Genomic DNA, 23404 nt, shown 5'->3' with positions numbered 1-23404 from the left:
CCACAAAACTGGCCCGCTGACAACGTGTACTGAGCCCCTTTTCAGGTTTCCCACAACTGTGACCCCAGGAAAGGGACACGCCTGGGAAAATCGGGGCAGGCGGCACTGGCGACCCCATACCGTTGGGTGGGGGTCCACGTGTGGGTAAGCGGGGGGCTGTGCCAGCTCTCCAGGGTGACGGGCACGGAGAGCCATGAGACCTGGCATGGGGCAGTGGCTTTAGGAGAGCGGCGTGTGGCGCTGAACCCTGGATCTGACGCCCCCCACCCCCATCTCCCCTGAGACAGCCCCCGCCCCTCCCCCCCCCCGGGCTCGCTGTTCCCCCACCAGGCCCCGACCCCGGGGGGCGGGAAGCAGAACGTTCCAAAGCCCAACGGCCACGCTCGCGCGGGCGCCCCCCGAGGGCCCAGTCTCCACAGAGCTGAAGGAAGGCGACGGTGCTGTTCTAGACGCGCAAGCGCGCTAGAGCCGACGCAGGCGTCAGGGCGTCCAACGGGCCCGCGGCGTCCAATCAGCGGGCGGCGGGGGGTGGAGGAGGAAGGCTGGATAATGTTGCTGCGAGTCACCTGATTCTTATCGCCGCGGGTTGGGGCAGCTGAGTCAGGGACTCGGGAGGAAGCCCCTGTCCGGCCGGCCGAGGGTGACGGGGCTTGCGGGGACCGGCGTCGGGCGGCAGAAGAGCAGGGGGGTGCTGCGGCGAGGCGGCTGCGGCGCGCGCGGGGGTGGCAGCGGCGGAGGTTGGTGCTGCTGGGCTCGCGCGGCGGCGGCGGCGGCGGCGGCGACTCGCTGGGGGCGGGGCGGGGCGGGTGACCCGGGAGCGCGCGCTGTCGCTAGGGGAGCCCCGCTCACGGCCGCTTTGCGAAGCGCTTAGAGATCCGCTCGGGGCGGCCCCAGCCCGCTTCCCCTGCCTGCCCGCCCGCGGGCGGGATCCGCGCCCCCGCTCGCTGGGGCTGGAGGGGAAGGCGGGAGGGACCGTGGCAGCCCGGCAGAGCTGCGGCCAGCGCGCCGGGACAGGCGCCCCGGCGCTGGCCTGCTCTGCCCGTGGCTGCCCCGCTCAGGGGGTGCCCCGGGCAGTTAAGGCGGGGGGAACCGCGCGGAGCCGCGCTGTTGCTCGTTAGCTCGGCGGAATGGGCGGCTCTGCGCAGCCGTCGGGGCCCGTGTGGGGAAAGGTAAATAGAAGCTGCCCCCGTGGCGCCGTGTCTTCAGGCTTTTCCACTGAACTCGGGCAGGGACCGACAGCTGGCTTTGGCGCGGTCAGCGCGCTGCTTGCTCTCTTGCAGCATCTGGCATCTAATGATTCCTCCTCTCCCTTCTGCGAGTCCGCATGCCTGTGTTGCTGCGGGCACATCATACGCCCCCGAACACTGGGAAATCTCCGGTTTCAGAGCAGCAGCCGTGTTAGTCCGTATTCGCAAAAAGAAAAGGAGGACTTGTGGCACCTTAGAGACGAACACATTTATTAATAAATGTGTTCGTCTCTAAGGTGCCACAAGTCCTCCTTTTCTTCTTGGGAAATCTCCGTCCTCTTTAAAACGAGGGAGCCCCTCACTGTTACTAATTTGGGATTAACCGTTTGGTTTTGATGATACAATATCTTATGCAAATCCTAAATCTCAACATTGCCGTTTCTGTCATCAGTTGTAGTTGCCCGGGAGGATTCATTTTAGACTTCCCTGGGGAGATGTACCTTTTATCTGTACTGTGAGATGCCTAGCGTATGAAGGGCAATGTAAAATAAAATTGAAAATGAGAATTATGGAGAAATCATCACCAGTTTCACTGTTAAATTAGCATTTGGAGGACATGTATTGGCATTTTTCACACCATAATATTGTAGTGATTTCAAATTAATACAGAACTGCAACTTTCCAAGTGGTAGAGTCTTAATTTGTCATTTTTTCTTCTGTTGAAATTTTTTTTTAATCAATTATGAGCAATTACACAGTTCCAAAACATATTACAGGATGAAAGCGAAAATAGTTTGAGACGCACATTTGAGATCTGTGGATGAAAAGTACGAGCATGGTGGTAGTGTTATACATGAAAGTTATGTTCCTGGCAGGGGAACAACCCCAAGTTATGCCTACCCAGCTAAGGGTATGTCTTCTCTGCAATGAAAAACCCAGCCCAGGCTCTAGCCCCGGCAGGAACACCCACACTGCTACTTTTAGCCCTGCAAGGTGAGCCCCAGCAGCTGGAGTCAGTTGACCCAGACGCTGCAATTTAATACAATGGATTTCTTTGCAGCGTACGCATACCCTAAGTGATTCTGCTCCCCTGAACTCTGAAGTAATGCTGTAGTTGTCTGTTCAAAATCATTGCTGTAGTCAAAAACAAACATGGGTATGAATTAAGGGAATTTCAATATAAATTTCCATGCTTTTGTGGGTTTGTCAATCTTAATGTTGTTTTAAACTGTGTGTGTTTAAATTTCTAGGCTCCAATCCTGCAAACCGTTGTGTATGTAAGTAATTTTACTGAATTCATTGGGACTAGTCGTGTGTATGAGTGTTTGCAAGATTGGGGACCTAGGTAATATATTGTTTGATGCTAACAGTTTCAAGTGTTTCATAATGGGGATTTTTAGGCTATGTCAATTTGGTTTAAGTATAAAGTATCTGAAGTTGTTTGTGACTATTGGAGTCGGCATTTGTTAGATTGTTGCCCTTATCATTTGCTGCTGTTGGAATCAGCCAATGTAAAAACTTTCTTCACATTTTTATTGCCCAGTCTAACATGACACCACCATTGTGGGTGTGAAAGGGGTGTTTTATACATGTGTGATAGGATCGAGTCCCAAGTAATCTTATTCCAAAATTAGTGAAATTATAATCTGGAGAAACATAGGTCAAATAGGCAGAATTCTTCTTTCCTGTTATGTAAATTTGGGAAATTTATGTTCACATGAGTCCCCCCCACACTTTTTGGTACACCCTGCACCAACCTGTCCCAATGTGTGCGGCATGCTAACTAGGAGTGTGTATGGACAGGCCTCTTAGTTGTTTTCGAGAATTTTAGTTTCATTGGTTGTTTTTTTTTTAATCTGTAGCTGTTGGGCCACCTTGTTTAGATTAGCCTCATTAGCACTACAAAAGTGATTTCCACCCCTTCTTGTCAACTGTTGAGAATAGTCCACTTCCATCTTAATTGAATTGGCTCGTTAGCACTGACCCCCCCACTTGGTAAGGCAACTCCCATCTTTTCATATGCTGTGTATTTATACCTCTCTACTGTATGTTCCACTCCATGCATCTGATGAAGTGGGTTTTAGCTCATGAAAGTTTATGCCCAAATAAATGTGTGAGTCTCTAAGGTGCCACAAGGACTCCTCGTTGTTTTTGGGCCTGTATTTGCTGCAGTTACTGCAAGTTTTGGCCATACATGATTACCCTTAACGCAGGTGCTTTGGTGTTTTTAACTTGAGTTGATTGGCTGAGGAGAGGAGAATAGGCTAAAACTTGAATGATGGCAACTTGTCAACTGTTAGTTTGCATCCACCCTACAGTGTGTTAACACCATTGAAGTGCTGCTAGTCCTCCAGTGCCTTTCTCATCTCCCACCCTGTGCCCAGAAAATACCAAGAAGAAAAAATTGATAGTTTACTACAGCACTAAGAACCATGGGATATGCCCCCAGAAATCTAGTGCCACACACAAATGAATGCGCTGCCAGTGTGGATACAACTTTTAATATTGTTTTACATTGTGACCACTCTCACTCCATCTAAGCTAAGGCCTCATCTTCACTAGGAAAAGGCTTGTTCTGAATTCATGTTAGGTAACGCAAGGTAGGTTTTAGTTTCCATGCGAGTTAGCAGGTTACGGTTCCATGGGAGAACCTAGGGTTTACTTCAACCAGCTAACTTGTGTGACTACAACAAATTGTTTTGTTTTCACTAGGATTTTACCTTGTGTTAGGTTTCAGAGTAGCAGCCGTGTTAGTCTGTATCCACAAAAAGAAAAGGAGTACTTGGGGCACCTTAGAGACTGTCATAAATATAAAGGGAATGGTAAACACCTTTAAAATCCCTCCTGGCCAGAGAGAAAATCCTTTAAATGTAATGAGCGGGACATGTGAAGGCCAACTGCCCCAAGAACCCCAACAGATTATTGCACTGGAATCACACCAGAGGTCCTCAGGCCCAGATACCCTTGGAGCGGAGGGAAACTGAGTGTGGGCAGGAAGAAGGTCACTACGTGGAGGGACACTGAAGCACAAGTGTCAGCTATCCATGCTTTCTTAGTGGACCCCAATTTAATCAACCCAGAGATCCAAGTGATGATTCAACCCTTCAAGTCCAACTCTTTCAATTTGCCTACAGCCAAGTTGCCTGTTCAGTACAAGGGCTGGTCAAGAACGTGGACTTTGCAGTCTATGATGATTATCCCATCCCCATGCTGTTGGGGAGAAGACTTGGCCAATTGTGTGAAGTGAGCCAAGAGGGTGGCAATGGTCACCTGCAGCCAGGCTAAACAAGCCGTCACGCCTAGCGCTGTTCTGGAAACTTCTACCAGGACCCGGTCAGAGGTGATGGACCCGGACCCCAGGCCAATGTCTGCAACAGCAGTAGTGGATCCAGTCCCAGAACCGGAACTGGCGGAACAACCAGCACCAGACCCATTGCCAGCACTGAATCCAGTACTTGCATCCCCAACCCCAGAAGGCCCCACAGAATCTGAACCGGCAGCAGCTGATAACCCTACACAAGAGGCTCAGCCGGAGCCTAAACCCCAACATAGTGCACCAGCAGAGAGTGGTTCACAGTCAACGGAAACAGCCCCATCCCCTACATCGCTTCCAGAGGGACCAAGCATAGGTCCACAATCCAATGAGGAACTGATGTCTCCAGCATCAAGGGAACAGTTCCAGGCTGAACAGGAAGTAGATGAAAGCCTCCAGAGAGCTTGGACGGCGGCATGGGACAACTCACCGCCTCTCAGCTCTTCTAATCGATCCAGGTTTGTTGTAGAAAGAGGATTTTTGTACAAGGAAACACTTTCTGGTGGACACCAGGAAGACTGGCATCCTCAGACAGTTGGTAGTTCCAACTAAGTACCAGGTCAAGCTCTTGAGCTTAGCCCACAATCATCCTAGTGGCCATGCTGCGGTGAACAGGACCAAAGACCGGTTGGGGAGGTCATTCCACTGGGAGGGAATGGGCAAAGATGTTTCTACCTATGTCCGGTCTTGTGAGGTATGCCAAAAAGTGGGAAAACCCCAAGACCAGGTCAGTGCCCCTCTTCAGCCACTCCCCATTATTGAAGTTCTATTTCAGCGAGTAGCTGTAGATATTCTGGGTCCTTTTCCGAAAAAGACACCCAGAGGAAAGCAGTACATACTGACTTTCATGGATTTTGCCAGGGTAGGTTGGCCCTCCGACATCCTCACAGATGCAGGAACTAATTTCCTGGCAGGAACTATGGAAAGCCTTTGGGAAGCTCATGGGGTAAATCACTTGGTTGCCACTCCTTACCACCATCAAACAAATGGCATGGTGGAGAAGTTTAATGGAACTTTGGGGCCCATGATACGTAAATTCGTAAATGAGCACTCCAATGATTGGGACCTAGTGTTGCAGCAGTTGCTCTTTGCCTACAGGGCTGTACCACATCCCAGTTTAGGGTTTTCACCATTTGAACTTGTATATGGCTGTGAGGTTAAGGGTCCATTACAGTTGGTGAAGCAGCAATGGGAGGGATTTACACCTTCTCCAGGAACTAAAATTCTGGACTTTGTAACCAACCTACAAAACACCCTCCGAACCTCTCTAGCCCTTGTTAAAGAAAAGCTACAGGATTCTCAAAAAGAGCAAAAAGCCTGATAAACATGCTAGAGAGCGTTCCTTCGAAGTAGGAGATCAGGTTATGGTCTTAAAGGCGCTCCAGGCTCATAAAATGGAAGCGTCATGGGAAGGGCCATTCATGATCCAGGAGCGCTTGGGAGCTGTTAATTATCTCATAGCATTCCCCACCTCCAACCGAAAGCCTAAGGTATACCATATTAATTCTCTAAAGCCCTTTTATTCCAGAGAATTAAAGGTTTGTCAGTTTACAGCCCAGGCAGGAGATGACACTGAGTGGCCTGAAGGTGTCTACTATGAAGGGGAAAGTGCTGGTGGCGTGGCAGAGGTGAACCTCTCCATGACCCTTGGGCGTATGCAGCGACAGCAGATCCAGGAGCTGTGCATAGCTATGCGCCGACATTCTCAGCCACCCCAGGGCTGACTGAACGGGCATACCACTCCATTGACACAGGTAATGCTCACCCAATTAAAGTCCAACCTTACTGAGTGTCTCCTCAAGCTAAAACTGCTATAGAACGGGAGATCCAGGATATGTTACAGATGGGTGTAATCCGCCCCTCTGGCAGTGCATGGGCATCTCCAGTGGTTCTAGTTCCCAAACCAGATGGGGAGATACATTTTTGCATGGACTACTGTAAGCTAAATGCTGTAACTCGCCCAGACAACTATCCAATGCCGTGCACAGATAAACTATTGGAGAAACTGGGAAGGCCCAGTTCATCTCTACCTTGGACTTAACCAAAGGGTACTGGCAGGTACCGCTAGATGAATCCGCCAAGGAAAGGTCAGCCTTCACCACACATGTTGGGCTGTATAAATTTAATGTACTCCCTTTCGGGCTGCGGAATGCACCCGCCACTTTCCAAAGACTTGTAGATGATCTCCTAGCAGGATTAGGAGAATATGCAGTCGCCTACCTTGACAATGTGGCCATATTTTCGGATACCTGGGCAGAATACCTGGAACATCTACAAAAAGTCTTTGAGCGCATAAGGGAAGCAGGACTAACTGTTAGAGCTAAGAAGTGTCAAATAGGCCTAAACAGAGTGACTTACCTTGGACACCAGGTGGGTCAAGGAACTATCAACCCCCTACAGGCCAAAGTGGATGCTATCCATAAGTGGCCTGTCCCAAAGTCAAAGAAACAGGTTCAATCCTCCTTAGGCTTGCCCGGTTATTACAGACGATTTGTACCGCAATAGAGCCAAATTGCCGCCCCACTGACGGACCTAACCAAAAAGAAACAGCCAAATGCCGTTCAGTGGACCGAAGAGTGTCAGAAGGCCTTTAACCAACTTAAAGCGACACTCATGTCTGACCCTGTACTAAGGGTCCCAGACTTTGACAAACCGTTCCTAGTAACCACAGATGCGTCCGAGCGTGGTGTGGGAGCAGTTTTAATGCAGGAAGGACCGGATCAAGAATTCCACCCTGAAGCGTTTCTCAGTAAAAATCTGTCTGAGAGGGAAAGCAACTGGTCAGTCAGTGAAAAAGAATATTATGCCATTGTCTACGCTCTGGAAAAGCTACGCCCATATGTTTGAGGACGCGTTTTAACCTGCAAACCGACCATGCTGCGCTACAGTGGCTTCATACCGCCATGGAAAATAACAAAAAACTTATTTGGTGGAGTTTAGCTCTCCAAGATTTTGACTTCGACGTCCAACACATCTCAGGAGCTTCTAACAAAGAGGCTGATGGACTCTCCTGTGAAAGTTTCCCAGAATCAACTGGTTAAAATCGTCCTTGAGATGTGGAAAATAATTGTTAGTCTTTATATACTTGGTAGTATACTTAGAGGTGCATGTGTCTTATTAACTCTGTTTTTTCCTAGAGCTCCAGGAAGAAATCCCAGCCAGTATTTCACCCTATCTGTGATTTGGGGGGCATGTCATAAATATAAAGGAAAGGGTAAACACCTTTAAAATCCCTCCTGGCCAGAGGGAAAATCCTTTCACCTGTAAAGGGTTAAGAAGCTAACCTCGCTGGCACCTGACCACAATGACCAATGAGGAGACAAGATACTTTCAAAGCTGGAGGGAGGGAGAAACAAAGGGTCTGTGTGTGTGATGCTTTTGCCGGGGGCAGAAAAGGAACAGAGTCTTAGATCTTAGTAAGTAATCCAGCTAGATACGCGTTAGATCATGATTTCTTTAAATGACTGAGAAATTAGACTGTGCTGAATAGAATGGATATTCCTGTCTTTGTGTCTTTTTGTAACATAAGGTTTTGCCTAGAGGGATTCTCTGTTTTGAATTTAATTACCCTGTAAGGGATTTATCATCCAGTTTTACAGAGGTGATTCTTTTTTACCTTTTCTTATACTAAAATTCTTCTTGTAAGCAATTGAATGCTTTTTTTCATTGTTCTTAAGATCCAAGGTTTTGGGTCTGTGGTCACCTATGCAAATTGGTGAGGATTTTTATCAAGCCTTCCCCAGGCAGTGGGGCGCCAAGTTTTGGTGAGGATTTTGGGGGAAAAGACGTTTCCAAACAACTCTTTCTCAAAAAATAAACTCGGACGTTTGGTGGTGGCAGTGGAAGTCCAAGGGCAAAGGGTAAAATAGTTTGTACCTTGGAAGTTTTAACTTAAGCTGGTAAAAGTAAGCTTAGGAGGTTTTCATGCAGGACCCCACATCTGTACCCTAGAGTTCAGAGTGGGGAAGGAACCTTGACAGAGATTAATAAATTTATTTGCGCATAAGCTTTCGTGAGCTACAGTTGCATCCGATGAAGTGAGCTGTAACTCACGAAAGCTTATGCTCAAATAAATGTATTAGCCTCTAAGGTGCCACAAGTATTCCTTACTTTGTGTCAGTTACTGCATGTTAGCTGACATGAGTTAACAATACCCCTCTTGCTAGGGAATACACACCTAACTTGCCATGAGTAACTTGAGCACAGATGTCTTCATAGAGATTATTCAAGTTATACCCTAGGGGAAGCTTAGGCTATCACGTGGCGTGCTAACATGTCTTCGTATGTTAGTCGGCATCTTGTTGAGTACTGAGATCTTTTCAGTCATGTTAAGACAACACAATTGAAAACCAGACCTGATTTCCTTTTCCTTGGGGTCGTTTCTTTATGAGCAGATCTTTGATGGTATATCCATATTTCTGTGTATTTACCTATGTTAGGTACATAGGTCACAATATCTGAGAGCTTTTCAAACATTCTTTTCCACTCGGCCCTCGTATGAGGTAGGAAAGTTTCATCCATATTTTCTATGTGGAGACTGAGGTACAGAGAGCCTGAGGTCGCACATGGAGTCTTGGTGACTAAGCTGCAAATTGAAGCCAGGTCTTCAGAGTAGCTGTCCTGTGCCTAACCACGAGACTATCTTCCCTTCCCTATGTCATGCACATTCTAGTCAAATTTATTTATGCCTCTGTCCTCACTGAGGTGAAATCTTTGAAATTTTACTTTTTAAACTTTTTATTCAGTCTACTTTCTGAAAACTTATTTCAGTTTTGCAAATGTTTATTTGAAAAGCTTTTTCAGCTGGGCACGGTTAGATTTTTTGATCAAATATTTTCAAATTGTTTCTTGAATGTAACTGCTTCTGTTAAATCCTTCAGGATGATTCTTGGCTTTTTCTCAGATTAGTAAGCAATATATAAGAATTCTGCACAGTTAGTTCTGTTTTATTATATGTGTTTTATACACCTGTGTATGTACTCAAGCAGCTTCCCCAGTACTAATTAACTACCAAAATCCTTAGGGCTGTGTTTAAAGCCATTGTATGTCATTTTAAAAAATCTTAAAGAATTAAGAAATGAAACGATTTAAATCTAAAATATATGAAACAATTCACATTTTTAGGAGGGAATGAGTATGCATAGCTTCTAAGTCATTAGGGGAAAAGTGAAGGATTTTACCTTTTAAATAAAGCAGGAGCTGACAGTAAACTCTATATTAAATTTTTACACACATTTTCTAGTTCACTATTTAAGAATATTTCTTTTCTCTAACCCTGGTAGTGTTCATAAATGTGAATTTTTATCTTGGAACTTGTCTCAAATGTGAGACAACACTTTGTGAGTGTAAAGTAATGGTGTCTGAAGATGGGTAGAGGTTTAGAAGACCCAACCATATAACCATGTGACCTGCTTCATAAGTCATGTTACAACAATTTCACTCTTACCCTAAATTGACTTATTGTGGTCCATTCCAATTCTCTTTTAGAAAGTCAAACTGTCACAGTGCTTTTAAGTTCTTCTTGAAATGTGGGCTATGCCCACAATAGGTATCTCTATAATTGCACTGTTTTTCACAAGAATTACTTTTGAATGCTATTGGGGTGACAGTTTTTGTGATGGATGGAAGATAGGAGTGGGGACTTCTAAATCCCATGCCTAACCTTAAAAATGTTTAAAATTGAAACTACTACCCAGAAAAGTTTTTAATAAGGCTATTACTGACCCTGACCCAAACAGTGAATGTTGGGTAATGAATCAAACACGCTCTAAGATAAGGAAGAATTAGGTTGAGTAATGGAAACAGTATCTAGGTTTAGAATATTCTACTTTAGTGTAGCTTCTTTGGGGAAATATATGAACTGCATTATTCATTGCTGAAAACTTACCTGATTTTAGTGTTTTTTTTCTTAAAGCTCCAGCTTCCAGAGTCTTACCACTGCATGGGAATCGTGACTTTCATTTTTTTTAAACGGTACACTCTTAGCTCACATAACTTCCAAGAAAACCTGGATAAGGTGAACCCTAAAAGTTTAAAAAAACAAAACAAAACAGAAGGCAAATCAAAACAATTGGAAGTCTGTGTTCAAAATCTCATGGATTTTTTTAAGACAAAAAAATGATTTTGCTGGCCCCTGACTATTTAATTTGGGTTCAGCAAAGCTCAAAATAATACTGTGATAAGAATCCTGGGTCGGCATAGGGACATACTAGATGACCTAATAAGCTCTTAATTATAATTAAAGTACAATGTTAGTATTGTGCCAGATGCTTTGACTAGTGACTTAAAGAATACAGTTTTGTTCTTAATTTGAGTGACATAACTGCTTCTTTTGCTTTATGTTGGGAAATAAAGAAAATTAATACTATCTTAATTTTTTTCTTTAAAAATCATCCTGGTTCCTTTAAAAATGTTTTCAAAGTAAAGATGAACAAAAACAGATAGAATGCTTGTTCATGCCTTGTCAGCATAACCTAATGAATCAGCAACTCTTAACTACTGCAAGCATTCATCTGAAACATAACTCTGTATCCATAAAAGGAGAGAGAGTTGGGGGAAGGGGCATATATATAAACTGTTGTTTAAAATCTACTGCTAACTTCTTGCAGAACTGCCGAGTGGCCACACTGGCTCTCTTAACAGTAGTAAATACCTTTAGTTCTTTTCATCTATAGATTTCAAAGCTTTTTTTAAAAAAAAATAAGTCTAAGTATTATTCCTATTTTGCAGATGAGGAAATTGAGGGAGGTACAGTGACTTTCTTAAGGTTGAATAGCAACTCATGTCCGAGTCAAGAGTGGAACCCAGATTTCTTGTCTCCCGATCTAGTGCCCTATCTGAGACCACATTGTCCTTTTAACTATTTAAGAACTTAAAACTTTGTTAAGATACGCACACTACATGCAGAGTGATGCAGACCACCTTTGTCTGTATTCGCAGCTACTAATGGCTACAAGTCCCACACTCTGTCTATCCAAGTGATAAATGACAGCTTCACTGTCTTTGTGGCACAGTGGACAACTTAAACTGCTTCAAGACCTCTAAATCAGATCAGATGGCAGTAACACTCTGTCTTGGTTATGCAGTTCATGCAGAGTTCCTGAAGAGGTTAACTGCACATAATGTTCAGAAGGTGAGACTTATCCTGCTTATCACAAAAGATTAATATCCCAAATGTGGTACTAATTGAAATGGATAATTGTCACCATGTTCTACACAAATTGTGAAGAAACAGTCTCATGCTTGCTGTGTTGCAAAATTCTGCAGGTGGGAGAGTGGAGCTTGTCTTATGGGGGAAATGCCTGATGGCCCTAGATTTAGAAGTAAAGGAAAACATGCATACAGAGTTAGCTGACTGGTGAAAAACACACCTGTAACTGATACCTGAGTCTGAGAATGGTGGATCAGATCTTCCTCCATTTGGGGACCTCAGAAGTGTATTTGTTTACCATTTCGTTAAACAAGAAGCTGCTCTTGGTGCCAAGAAAAATTGTTCTGGCAATTTGAGCCTTCTCCATACATTGTGAAGGAAGCTTTAATGTGCTTTCCTTGCTAGTTCCTGGTTAGAGCTGGGAAAGTTGATGAAATGTCTACAGGTGTCATACTAATTCTATACTAGTAAAGACAAATGTAGTCTGTTGGAGTTGGTATTATCTAAGGTAGGGGTTCTCAAACTGGGGGTTGGGACTCCCCCGGGCGTCGTAAGGTTATTACGTGGGAGGGTGTGTCAGCCTTCACCCCAAACCCCGCTTTGCCTCCAGCATTTATAATGGTGTTAAATATATAGAAGTGTTTTTAATTTATAAGGGGGGGGTCACACTAGAGGCTTGCTATGTGAAAGTTTGTACAAAAGTTTGTACAAAGTTCGCCAGTACAAAAGTTTGAGAACCACTGAGCTAAGGTCTCAGACTGCTTGGCAACCTAGACCTAAATTCTATGGCAAGATTCCAGTGTTCTGAAAGACTGGCGAGTACATGGGAAATTCTGCAGCTGCTTCATTTAAACTGTAAAAAGTAGGTTTTTAATATTTAAGTAAACGAAATAACTCAACCCATAGTCTTTCATGTCTATTATGGTAGTATATGAAATTGAACTTATGATTTCTCTGCACTTCCGATATTTGTGTCAAAGCTTTTTTTATATGGACAACACAAATGGAGAAGGTGGAGGTGCTGGCAGTTGAATAGAGGGCAGTTTGGAGGTGTGGGAGGCAGTTAAGGATTGTGGGGTAAGCACACTTGTTGGATGTTTCTATTAAAATGTCCAGCTATGAAATAGTGAACAGCAGTGACATTTAAACTGTCTTTTTTTTTTTTAGGTTTCAAACTTACGTAATTGAGTTACATGCATCATTCAGACCTCTTGCCTGTTGTGTTTCAGGTTGTCTGTATACTCTAGTATTGTACCAGTTCAGTACGTGCTAACAATTTCAGGGCTTTCTTTGCTGCCATAAGGGCTAGAAAGTTTTTTTCTGAGGCACAACTCTTTACTGAGAAATTGATTTAATACTAAATTCAGCCGTTGTAGAGTATGCAAGGCTCAGGTTCTTTTGTTTTTTTAAAAAGTTGATCAGAATGAGTCTGATCATATCACTACAACGCCACCTTTTCTATTCTAATCCAATATAATTCTCTGATTCATGAGAAAACTGAATCACGGTGTCTCAAGTTCTGATTTCTTGAGTGGCTCTGCTAGGAAGACTTGATGTAGAAAGGATTTTTTTGCTATGAAAAGACTGACACAGATCCTTTAAAATACCTCATACAGAATACTGCTGGACTCTTGTATTTGTTTGAGGCTTGCTTTGAAACTAACTTGCTTTATACTCATTTACTAGTTATCTTGCCCTATAATGAATGTGGTAAGGTAGTTTTTCTGAACCTTCTTGTCAGGTTCAGATGGATGTATTTCCCTTCACCATAAAATTTACATCTTCTTTGGCACAGGATGTTAATGTGGTGCTGATGAAAGCTCCTTTTGAACCACATCATATCTTTTGAGCCCAAGTTACTTACTTGGACGTTTCTTTTCTTAGTTCTAATGATACCCCTGAGTGTTCAACTTAAGGCTTGTGCCAATTTCTGCAGGTATAAAGTGGTGCAATCAATGTAATATATGAATTACGAAGGTGGTGATGAACTTTAAATGAGTCAGTCATGGCAACATTTTTCCCTTCACTCATGTCCACATCCCAAGAGACCTTTATCCATAAATTCAATGACAAAAGGTCCTTATGTTTTTATATGGAATAGACAAGGCCCCTCAGGAAGTCTACCCAAGTTTTTTATATTTTATTTATATATATAAAAATTAGAGAGGCATAACTATGACCAGAAGAGCCACGTCTCCGTGATGGTATGATTTCTCATAATTATAACTTGGCGGGCCTGCGACTTGCATATCCTTACAGCACTCAATCCATTCTTGTATACAGTACAACTGCTAGCCTTAAATCTATTTTAGTACAGGAGTCTTGCAGCAGCCATACGGTCATCTTTCTCTACATTTATAAAACCTTATTTCCCCATTAAATCTGTATTTAGGTTGAATGTGTTGCGGAGTCTGTTCCCTAGCTGTGTGTATGTGTCCGTCCCATATATAATCAATGCACTACTATTGTTGTCTTTCACAGTGCTGACACATTTCTGTTAAAAAAGCAAATAAATAAAACCCATTCAAGAATAAGAAACAATCACACAATAGCTTTAAAGAAAAGGAAGTTACTTGGGTACTGTGAGATGTTGCTGAACTCTCACTTGTTACCCACCTTTTTTCAAAATCTGGGAGATTTTTAAGGGGGTGTAGTGTGTAATTTTTTTTTTTTTTGGCTTATCCTGATGAATGTACACATGCTTTTAATCTGTTTTGGGGAACACTTTCGTCTTCCATTCATCAAGGAATTGGCCATGGAATGTAAAGGGTTTTTTTGGTATTTAATATTGCTCTGCATGTGAGACAAACCTACCAGTGCCTAGGAGGGTCAAAAATATGTTTGCCACTTTAATTTATTTTGCTTGGTGGGCCTGGGTGGGGAGGAGTGGCTAGAATAAGCTATATCTGCAAAAGTTCATTTTTGCTGGTGCACTGTGTCTACATTAGGAGCTGTATTGGCAAAGAACTTCTAATGTAGACTTGGTCTAGGACTCCAGTGATTTTATTTATTTATTTATTTATTTATTTTTACAAGAATTCCAGAGACCTGTAACTTCTGATCTTAAAATGTAACTTTATTTAAAGTATTCCAATGTAATATAATTATAACAACACAGACGCGTAAAACTTTAAATTGATGAATTATTTGTTTTGATAAGAACACCAGAAACACACACTTCTACAGATCATAAGCTTTTTCTACCCTGAAAAGTGACTAGAGGTGGTGGTTGTTGTGTTGTTTTTTTGTTTTGTTTTTTTAAACCCACCTTCTTACTCAGATCTTTTCATTGTGTGTATTTGGCAATATCTGTTTACTTTAGAAAGAGAAATTACTTATGTTAGCAGTACAGTGCCAACACTGTTAAAATAGTGTGCATTCTTGTGTATCCTTATAGAGAGATTTACTCGGTTCAAGTTACACTTGTACAGATCCACTGAAAGCATTGGGATTGCACAGATGTCACTGAGATCTAATTTGCTCTGCAGAATCTTTATGCTGGTGGTGATGAACAAGAAAGAAACAACCAAGCTGGACTTTGAGAACGCGAGATAATCTTGTAAGGCTGGTGGTTGAGACGGAAAACTGTTTTTACTTGCAAGCTAAATATTTTGATCTGGAAATCCCTGAAAGAAAACATGGACCTCAGATTAATATTTTCTCACTTTTCAGAGTAGAATTGCACTTAAAGGAACCAAAAATATCCCTTGTAGTGGAGTATCAAAATATGCTGGGGAGATGAAATAAAGTATGTACATAGGATCATATTTCCCAAAAGAATGTACAATTTTAAAGTTGTATAAAATTTCTGGCCTAAGGGCCTTTGACACTGTTATAGCACTGAAGACAGTGTTTCATTTTATAGCTGGGACATAATGGAAGTTTCATATTAATTTAGTAGTGAGTTATCACACTGTATCTGTTTCTTTTTATTTTTATTTGGGTGGAGGGGAAGGACATGTTTATCTCACAGGGAAATTTTTTGCTGACCTAACTGTAAAAGTGTCTCAAGGGAATAGCCTGCATACTCTGTTTCTTCTTATCTGGTGCATTTGGCCACTTAATCTGGTATAAATTATTTTAATTGACTACATGTTAATTTTACAATAATATGCTGATATTTGAGGTTCTCTTACAAGTTATCAGCTGCCTAATTTCTAGTCTTTCTTACTCAAGTATTAGTTTTAAAATAAGCTGCTAGCTTTTTATTCTTTGAAGGGGCGATGTGATTTGGACTTTGAAAGTTCACTTTTGAAATAATGAAATAAACTGTCAGCACTGACCATTCTTTTTGGCTGCTGTTTATGCTTTGCTTGCTCATTTATGGATTGTTGGGGGGACATGTCTAAGACTGTCACAAAATAGAAAAACTTAATAGCCCTATATACTTCTCTTAAGAGACAGATACACCATAAACATCAAAATTAAAAAAAGGTTTGCTTTGTTTTCCCTAAAGAAGACTAAACCTAGCAGCTCAGATGTGCACTAATGCCTGCTAACTCATTACCTTTTAAACGTCTACTGTGGAGCTGGTTATGTTCCCCAGATGATCCCTTTTCAGGGAAGGGCAATTCTTAAATATCCTTGGCTACTAAACCAAGATATAATCCTAACATCTCTTCTGAAAACTGCCATCTTTGGGTCTAGCATATGACAAAGAATATGGTGGGTCTGCAGGTGCATGTGCAGACACGAGGACATGGTAGTACGGCTATATGGTCTCTAATCATGTGTTTGAGCCCCAACATTAGAGAAGAATAGACGATTTATTAGACAGATATTTAAAGCCTGTGCTGAGGGAAGCATCCTAATTTCTCAGTTAAAAAAAACACACAATAAGATACCTATCCTTTTGACCTTTGTCTTTACTTCTCTAAACTATGCTTTTATCTGTATATTGTATTTTGACACAGTTTTTTTTTCCCATGAGCATTTGTTGTGCTTTTTTTCCTTTTGTTTCTTATATGCCATTATTTAGACTTGATGAGGAAGCATTTCACTAACTACAGCAATTTTAAAAGAAATGAAACTGTCCTTTCCTGAAAACTTTGAAATACTAGGTGCAGTCTCCTGTATTTTATGCATCTAAAACATTTCAAAATCTGGATTTCATGCTTAAAAGGAATTTTAAAAATGAAAATAAGAACTTATTTTATTTTGAGTTCTTTAAAGGAATAGCTTGTCAGTAGCAAATTAAAAAATTAGTTAGATTAAAAGTGCTGATTTAAAACTTTGATTTGAAGGCACCTGAATTGTTTAAACAAACTAACATGAACTGAAGGAACCAAACTTAAACATTGTGATAGAAGCAGTGCTGGCAGCTCACTGCTGACTTTAAACATGTAAGTGGGGAGAGGTTTGAAACATCTCGTATGTATTTTAGTCATTGGGTGGAGACTATCCTTTTCTGCGTATGCATAATAGGCTTTTTGGTCCTCTCTCGTATGAAGGAAGGGATATTTTAACTGGACTCCTAATTTACTTGCTTTATTTGCTTTTCACACTTAATGCTGTATACATTTTTGTGTGGTATGACTCTTCAGATAGAATGGAATTTAATGATTAACTTAAATTACATTGCATTAATTAAATTATATATTTCTAAGCCCCTTCATTTTCAGTTTAAACCAATTTTTACTGAAAAATTCCTGGATTTTACAAAAAGTATTGAGTTTTTTCTAATTTTTACCTTATGTTTGTATCATTCAAATATATAAAAAATAACTAGTTTTATTTGGAAAATACATTACATGAGATACTATGTATTATGATGATACATTAATCTGTGTGTATATGAAAAGCTGCCTGTTGAAGTAAGGCTATGTATTAGTCTAGAAGATGCATACAATAAACAGGCATGCACGCAATCGCCAAAGTGTGTGCGCATCTGAACATACTGATGAATCTCACGCTGACCACGTATGCATTTCAGGCTGTTGGCAGATGCTGTTTAAAGATTTGACAGACTAAAATGGAAAGAAAATGGAAATCTGTATCAGAATATGTTTCAGAACACAAAGTATTCGAAAGTTTAAAAAAAAAAACAAAAACAGGAGAAAAGGATGAAGTTGAGGGTATGCGCTGCAAATGGTGTCGCCCAGTTATTAAATGTAAATATTTATAGGCTAATAGTTCCAAGTCTATAACAGTAAGCTGGTTATTAAAATGAAAAGTTTTATTTGGGGATTAGAGATGTATTGTTTTCTTTAACTCAGAGGTGGCATTGTGTTTTGAGTTCTGTTTTAGTTCTGCAGCAAACCACACTGATGAATGGAATTCAGCGCAGTAATCTACTGAATACTTTTTCCCCTGTATTTCCATCCACCAAAATAAACATCTATATTTACCCAGAAAAATTAATAATTTTTGCACTTATTTTCACCTGTTTTTGTTGTGGTGGTAACACTGATAAATTACTGGGAAAAAATAAAATAAAAACTGGAAACAAGGGTCCCTATGTATTTAACAATTCCTATGCAAACTGTTGCATATAATTAGTAGTTAATTTACATGTTTTTGGTTATCTGAAATAATGTGTGTGTTTTTAAAATCTCAAATTATGTTAGTTTGAGGTCTTTCTCATATTTAAAAAAAAAAAAGACTGCTTAGGCTTTACAGCCATGCCGTGGTTGTATATTCATGGAAAACCTGACATGAAAACTTCTACTGTTTTTGTTTTTATTCAGTTCTTGCTGTTTTTCCCAGTTGATGTATAGTAGAACCTCAGGAACACCTCAGGAATGGAAGTTGTTCGTATCTCTGAAATGTTCATAACTCTGAACAAAATATTATGGTGGTTCTTCCAAAAGTTTACAACTGAGCATTGGCTTTATACAACTTTGAAACTTTACTAATCAGAAGAAAAATGCGTAACGATCTTAGTTTAAATGAAACAAGCACAGAAACAATTTTCTTACCTCATCAAATCTTTTTTTTTTAAACTTTCCCTTTATTTTGTTAGTAGTTTACGTTTAACACAGTGCTGTACTGTGTTTGCTTTTTGGGGGAGGGGTGTCTCTGCTGTTGGCTGATTGCGTACTTCCAGTTCCAAATAAGGTGTGTGGTTGGCTAGTGAGTTCGTAACTCTAGTGCTCGTAACTCTGAGGCTCTGCTGTATTATTAAAAGTCCTCACTTTCTTTGTCACGGCAGGGTTGGTGTCACAAAGTTGGTCTTCACGATGTAAAATAATAGGCTACATAGCTGTAAAATCAGCCCTGCAGAAGATTGCTTCCAGCCAAACAACATCAGCATCGAGAATATAAATCTGTCCCTCATCCTACCCCATTTACCTCAGTGAGTAACTTCACTGTCTAAATGGGGGCAGTGTGATATACCCTTCCAGCTGTGGAAAAAATATCCAGCCAACTATTCTGGATGCTGTGCTCAACTTTACCTCCTTTTCTTCAGAATCTGTTTGCTTCTACAAAACCTCAATAAGTTCATGGAGGATAGGTCCCTCAATGGCTATTAGCCAGGATCGGAGGGATGGTGTCCCTAGCCTCTGTTTGCCAGGAGCTGGGAATGGGCGACAGGGAATGGATCACTTGATTACCTGTTCTTTCATTCTCTGTGAAGTACCTGGCATTGGCCACTGTCGGAAGACAGGATACTAGGATAGATGAACCTTTGGTCTGACCCTGTATGGCTGTTCTTGTGTTCTCAAGATCCAATTTTATGGGGACTTGTTTTAAAGGGACTTGTGGCTTTTCCTTTAATGTTAAGTGTAGTGCAGGGAAGTTTCTGGTTCTAGTTATTGGTGTCATTGATACCTCACTGATGTTGGTGAATGTTTAAAAATAGCGAGCATAACTTCTGTATTTTTCATTAATAGGTTGTCTGGATTAGTTTTTGGGGTATGAGAATGGAGAATCTCCCACTATAACACTAACATTGTACTGAGTGCTAACAGATTGGGTTGTGGTGTTTTTACCAGTATTAGTACTATTACCGCCTTCCTAACCCAAACCCCCCCCCCCCAAAACAAAACCCCTAGTGTTGTCAAAACCATACAGACTTATTATAGGATCCCCCAGTGGAAAAATATAACTCTGGCTGACATTAGGCTATGAAGGTAGATTAAAGTATCTTAACTTTACGGGTGTATCTGCAGTAAGAAAATTCTCTAGCAGCAGTGCAACCAACATTGTAAGCTGCAGGGTAGATTGAATGCAGGGATTTCTACCACAGTTAAATGACATTGTGTACATTATAATATTCAGATGTGTTTGAACACAGTTTTCAAGATTAGATTTAACTGACACTCTTGCCCATAATGCAGCTGTCTGGACAAATTGTGTTCAGCCTTGTCAGCTAAATGTGACGTACTCTGGCTCCAGCATCTTTTAATTGCGGTTAGCTGACACTTGCTGAATACAGATTGTCATGGTCTACAAAAAACTGGGCAGCCTGGCATCAACCAACTTGCCTTTACAACTTTTGTTCAACCATGACCATCTGTGTTCCATCAGGAGTCTGTCTCTAAAGAAGGTGGGGATGTACAAATATAGCATAGAGATAGGACTGGAGAATGTGAGTGAACTTGGTCTGTGCTAGATGCTGAAAGAGAGCAGATAACAAGGGCGGAGAGGCTAGGATGTCTGCTGTCTTTGTTTTCCTTGGGTACTCTCCTCTTCTCCACACATGCTCTCTCCTGAGAATTTAGGAATATCTGTAGGAAAATGGAGTGCATGAGCTGTTCTATGAGTTTTAAAGTTGTGTTTTAAATCATGTATTCATGTATTCTCTTAAATAGTGATTTACTGATAATCTGAAGCTTTTCCACCAACCCAGAATCTCTCTCACAGCCCAGTGGGAATACTAACATTATCAGTCATGTCAGTCTAAACAAATTTTGGCATCAAGGCCATATTTTGGAAACTATCATTCTCTTACTCTTATAGTTCGCTCCTCTTCCTTCCCATCAGGGATGGAGGGGTGATACTTCTACTAAATAATGTCAGGTGACATCAATATAACAATGGGTAATGAAAGAATGTGTTGGTGTTTTTTGGTTTGATGAAACTGCATGTTGCAACATATGAACTTGTGCATATTGAGAGATGTGCTGTTTTTATTGTACAGAACCTTGTCTCATCCAATAATGAGACAGGCAAATTAGAGGAAGAGAGAGTGATCACGCAGTGTGGAGAAATGAGACAGCAGTGTTAAATAGGTGTGGAATAAAAAAAGACATGCAAACAAACTGAGGTGGGAAGAGAAGGGGGAAAATAAATAAAGTGTGAAGGAAAGGACAGAAGTAGAGAGATTAGCTGGGAAGTGGAAAGGAAAGTTAGTTACCTTGATTGGTTTGGTAGATGGATTAGTTGTAGAGGGAACTGGGTCTATCTTTTTTAGACAGAGGAATAGTCATTACAGTGCACAGCTTGCCATGTCAGGTTTAAAGACTTATTTCAATCTCTAGGTATCTTACAAACCTTGCCAATGCAATGACAAAATTACAAGTAAATGAACTGTCCGTATACCAACCCCCAAGATTATAAAAACAAACACCTCTTACCATTGCCACTATTGCTGGGTATCCCCTCAAACCACCATATAGATCAAATACTAAGCAACGTGTATTTCTGGTATTACTCCATAGCAGCATATGAAGTTAGGGATGAATTTTGCCAGTTGACTTAAAAAGAATGCTCTTTTAACGTTAGGCATTTTGAACAATTGAATAAAAATTAGGGCTGCCTATTAATCACAGTTAACTCGCGTAATCAACTAAAAAAAAATTAACTGCGATTTTAAAAAATTATTCTTGATTGATTGCACTGTTAAACAATAGAATACCATTTAAATTTGTTAAATATTTTTGGTTGTTTTTCTACATATTCAAATATATTGATTTCTATTACAACACAGAATACAAAGTGTACAGTGCTCATTTATATTTTTATTTTTTATTAAAAATATTTGCACTGTACAAATGATAAACAAAAGAAATACTATTTCAGTTTACCTCATACAAGTACTATAGTGCAATCTCTTTTTATCATGAGTGTAACTTACAAATGTAGGGGTTTTTTGTTTGTTTTACATAACTGCACTCAGAAACAAAACAATGTAAAATGTTAGAGCCTACAAGTCCACTCAGTCCTACTTCTTGTTCAGCCAATCGCTAAGACAAGTTTGTTTAGATTTACAGGAGATACTGCTGACTGCTTCTTCACAATGTCACCTGAAAGTAAGAACAGGCATTTGCATGGCATTTTTGTAGCCAGTGTTGCAGGTATTTAGGTGCCAATATGCTAAACATTCATATGCCCCTTCATGCTTCGGCCACCATTCCAGAGGACATGCTTCCATGTTGATACTTTTTTTTTTTTTTTTTTAAAAAGCATTTGAACTCCTTGTGGGAGAATTGTATGTCTCCTGTTCTGTTTTACCCACATTCTGCCATGTATTTCATGTTATAGCAGTCTCGGATGATCACCCAGTACGTGCTCATTTAAAGAACACTTTCACGCAGATTTGACAAAATGCAAAGAAGTACCAAAGTGAAGTTTCTAAGGCTAGATACAGCACTCGACCCAAGGTTTAAGAATCTGAAGTGCCTTCCAAAATCTGAGAGGGACAAGGTGTGGAGAATGCTTTCAGATGTCTTAAAAGAGCAACGCTCCAATATGGAAACTACAGAACCTGAATCACCAAAAAAGAAAAATCAGCTTTCTGCTGGTGGCATCTGACTCAGATGATGAAAATGAATATGCATCGCTCCGCTCTGCTTTGGATCGTTATCAAGCAGAACCCGTCATCAGCATGGACAGATCTTCTGGAATAGTAGTTGAAGCAGGAAGGGACATATGAATCTTTATCACATCTGGGATGTAAATATCTTGCAATGCCAACTACAACAGTGTCATGCGAAAGCCTGTTCACACTTTCAGGTGATGTAAACAAGACATGAGAAGCATATCTCTTGCAGATTGTAACCAAACTTGTCTGTCTGAGCAATTGGCTGAAGTAGGATTGAGTGGATCTGTAGGTTCTAAAGTTTTTCATTTTTATTTTTGAATGCAGTTTTTTTTTGTACATAATTCTACATTTGTAAGTTCAACTTTCATTATAAAGAGATTGCACTATAGTACTTGTATTAGGTTGTAATAAAAAATAAATATAAAATGACCACTGTACACTTCGTATTCTGTGTTCTAATGGAAAACAATATATTTGAAAATGTAGAAAACATCCAAAAATATTTAAATAAATGGTTTTCTATTGTTTAACAGTGTGATTAATCACAATTAATTTTTTAATCGCACGATTGTGATTGATTTTTTTAATCGCTTGACAGCCTTAAGAAAAATGTTGTTATTTTCCAAGGCCATGTGAAAAAAAGTTGAAAAATGTCATGTTTAGTGACATCATATATGTAATCATAATGTATGTATACAAATTTTTTTAAGTGAATCTGCTTTGTGATTTCCAAGGGATCATCTCTGGGCTTCAAATAGTCGCTCCATTTCCATGGCTGTTCAACTTTTTTCCAGGTGCCACTTTTGAGACGGCCAGTGAGGATGCTTGTCTCTAGTGTCTTTATGATGCAGGCGCTTTCTCTCTGAAAATGCAAGCATGTTCCACATAGGTCACCAAGCAGCCATGCAAACCAACTAACTAGTTGCAAAATGTTGCATATCTTATTTCCATTTTTTTTATTGTGGGATCACGTGAGGTATTGAGTCATTATTGCTGTATTTAAGTAGCATGTTGTAGGATTTCTTTGAATTTGTTTTCTCTTTATAGAA

General features: G+C 40.8%; 1 protein-coding gene across 8 annotated transcripts in view; it reads left to right on the top strand.

Annotated features, from left to right (window-relative positions):
• The first annotated feature begins 508 nt into the window (after positions 1–508).
• Positions 509–23404, top strand: part of BACH1 (BTB domain and CNC homolog 1) — a 60756-nt gene continuing 37860 nt past the window's right edge. The window contains exons 1-3 of one of the 8 annotated variants that reach the window (XM_043508878.1): positions 604–737; positions 2438–2464; positions 10415–10572. The gene's annotated coding sequence lies outside the window, so the exon portion shown is untranslated. Of the gene's footprint in view, positions 738–792; positions 1170–2437; positions 2465–8580; positions 10573–15047; positions 15210–23404 lie in introns of those variants that run through there. The other 7 variants (XM_043508876.1, XM_038394085.2, XM_043508867.1 and 4 more) reach the window with 7 other exon arrangements.

This window comes from Dermochelys coriacea, chromosome 1 (assembly GCF_009764565.3).
Source record: "Dermochelys coriacea isolate rDerCor1 chromosome 1, rDerCor1.pri.v4, whole genome shotgun sequence".
NCBI classification, from domain to species: domain Eukaryota; kingdom Metazoa; phylum Chordata; order Testudines; family Dermochelyidae; genus Dermochelys; species Dermochelys coriacea.
This window is presented reverse-complemented; position numbering and strand designations above follow the sequence as displayed.